Source organism: Triticum dicoccoides, chromosome 7A (assembly GCF_002162155.2).
Source record: "Triticum dicoccoides isolate Atlit2015 ecotype Zavitan chromosome 7A, WEW_v2.0, whole genome shotgun sequence".
Taxonomy (NCBI): Eukaryota; Viridiplantae; Streptophyta; class Magnoliopsida; order Poales; family Poaceae; genus Triticum; species Triticum dicoccoides.
Genome location: NC_041392.1, coordinates 114,556,965 through 114,559,313, shown reverse-complemented (window position 1 = coordinate 114,559,313; position 2,349 = coordinate 114,556,965).

The window sequence follows — 2,349 nt, the reverse complement described above, 5'->3', positions numbered from 1 at the left end:
GCCCCCCCAATCTTGCCTCGGTCGGGAGATGCAAAATCAAATGCTGCATTGGATTAAAGAAGCCTGGTGGAAAGATCTTCTCTAACTTGCAGATCAACTCCGGCGCCAACTCTTCCATTTCTTCTAGCACGCCAGGCGATAGTTCTTTCGCACAAAGAACACGGAAGAAATAGCTGAGTTCTGCCAGTACTAGCCATTCATCCTCAGGGATGAAGCCACGCAACATCACCGGCATTACCCGCTCAATCCATATGTGCCAATCATGACTCTTGAGACCAAATATCTTCAGTTTATCAAGATTCGCTCCCCTCTTTAGATTCGCTGCATACCCATCGGGGAACATCAACTGCTGTTGCACCCACAAGAGAATTTCCCTCATAGCTGGCCTTTCAAGATTGAACCATGCCTTTGGCTTCGTCCAGTTCTGCTTTCCTTTCGGTTCTTTCATGTTTTGTAATGGCCTATCACATAGCGCCTCCAGATCGACTCTAGCCTTAGTATTATCCTTTGACTTCCCATCTATGCCGAACAATGTACCAAAAAGTGCCTCGGCGATATTCTTCTCAGTGTGCATCACGTCGATGTTGTGTGGGCAAAGGAGGTCTTTGAAGTAAGGCAGATCCCATAAGCATGTTTTGTGAGTCCACGCATGCTTAGTATTATACCCCTTGAAGTACCCTGGACGTTGTGGATCTGGCTCGAGAGCGTTTAACTGATCCAGAGTCTGTTGGCCTGTCAATGCAGGTGGTGCAGAGTTTTTGACAACTCTACCCCTGATGAAGTTCTTTTTGTCTTTCCTGAACTTATGGCGAGGATCCAGAAACTGTCTATGCATGTCGAAGAAGGAAAACTTGCGACCGGCCTGAAGCCAACGAAACTCAAAAGCTCACTTGCATGTGGGGCACGAGAACCTTCCATGCACACACCAGCCAACGAATAGCGCATACGCCGGCAAGTCATGCGTCGAGTACATGTACCAGACACGCATTATGAAGTTCCGTTTGCTAAAGGCGTCGTATGTCTTGAACCCATTATCCCAGGCTTCTTGCAATTCGTCCTTAAGCGGCTGCATGTACACATTCATATTTTTGCCCGGATAGTTGGGTCCTGGAATTATGAACGTCAGGAAAATGTTCTTTCTTTGCATAATCTGTCCGGGGAGGAGATTGAGTGGAAAGACAAATACGGGCCAACAACTGTATTGGGCTGCCGTCATACCAAACACACTGAACCCATCCGTGCTGATGCCGACTCAAGGATGCCTCGGATCTGCCGCTTTGTCAGCATGTAATTCATCAAACTTTTTCCACGAAACACCATCCGATGTGTGTACCATCATTAGATTTCCATCTGCATCTAGTTCGGTTCTTTTGCCTGTTTTGTGCCATGTCATCTGTCTGGCCGTCTCTTCGACCATGAAAAGACGTTGAAGTCTTGGTACGATTGGCATATAGCGAAGAACACTAACGGGGATTTTGGTCTGTGTCTTCTCACCCATACCGTTGTCTACCACAATATACCTGGAAGACTTGCAAATGGGACAATAGTTCAAGTCCGCATAGTCAAGCCTAAATAAGGCACATCCTTTCTCACAGGCATGTATCTTCTCATAGGGCATCTTCAGTGCACGGAGAATTTTGTCCGACTGGTACAAGTTTGCAGGCATTACATGGCCTTTGGGTAGAAAGCGTCCAAATACTGTCATAGCATTCTCTGCCCAAGTTGAACTGAGCCTTCAGAGCCATTACTTGTGAGATGGCATCCAACTGACAAAGCTCAGTGTGCTCGTGGAGCGGACGTTTCGAAGACTCCAACATTTCATTGAAGGCCTTTGCAGATTCCTCCATCTCCTCGTCCGAATCCCGAGCATCATCATAGCCTTGCACCATGTTTTCCATCCCGGTACCATGCTCGTCGGTGCAACGATGATCCACCTCAGCTCGGTCACGTTGGGCAGACTCACCATGAAATGTCCATACCGTATAATCGGGCGTAAAACCACTCTTCTGCAGGTGTTTTCCCATTTCAGCCTCTGTCTTCTTTTCCCAATTGCCGCACCGGAAACAGGGGCACCAGGTTTTCTTTTGGCCATTTGCAAATGCGGCTTGCACAAACCCCTTAGTTTTTGTGAACCATTCAATGCTCCATTTGTTCTGACCAGTGTGACCGGTATACATCCACGCACGGTCACTCATCTTGACTTTCAGAGCTACTGGACACACAACAATTATATATGTAATTCACCATGTATATATTCATCAGTTGATCTACTTTGTCAATTTTATTACGTCCATGCAACCTACACTCTAATAGGTAATGCTATGTCCTAATCCCACCCGTGTATGTGTA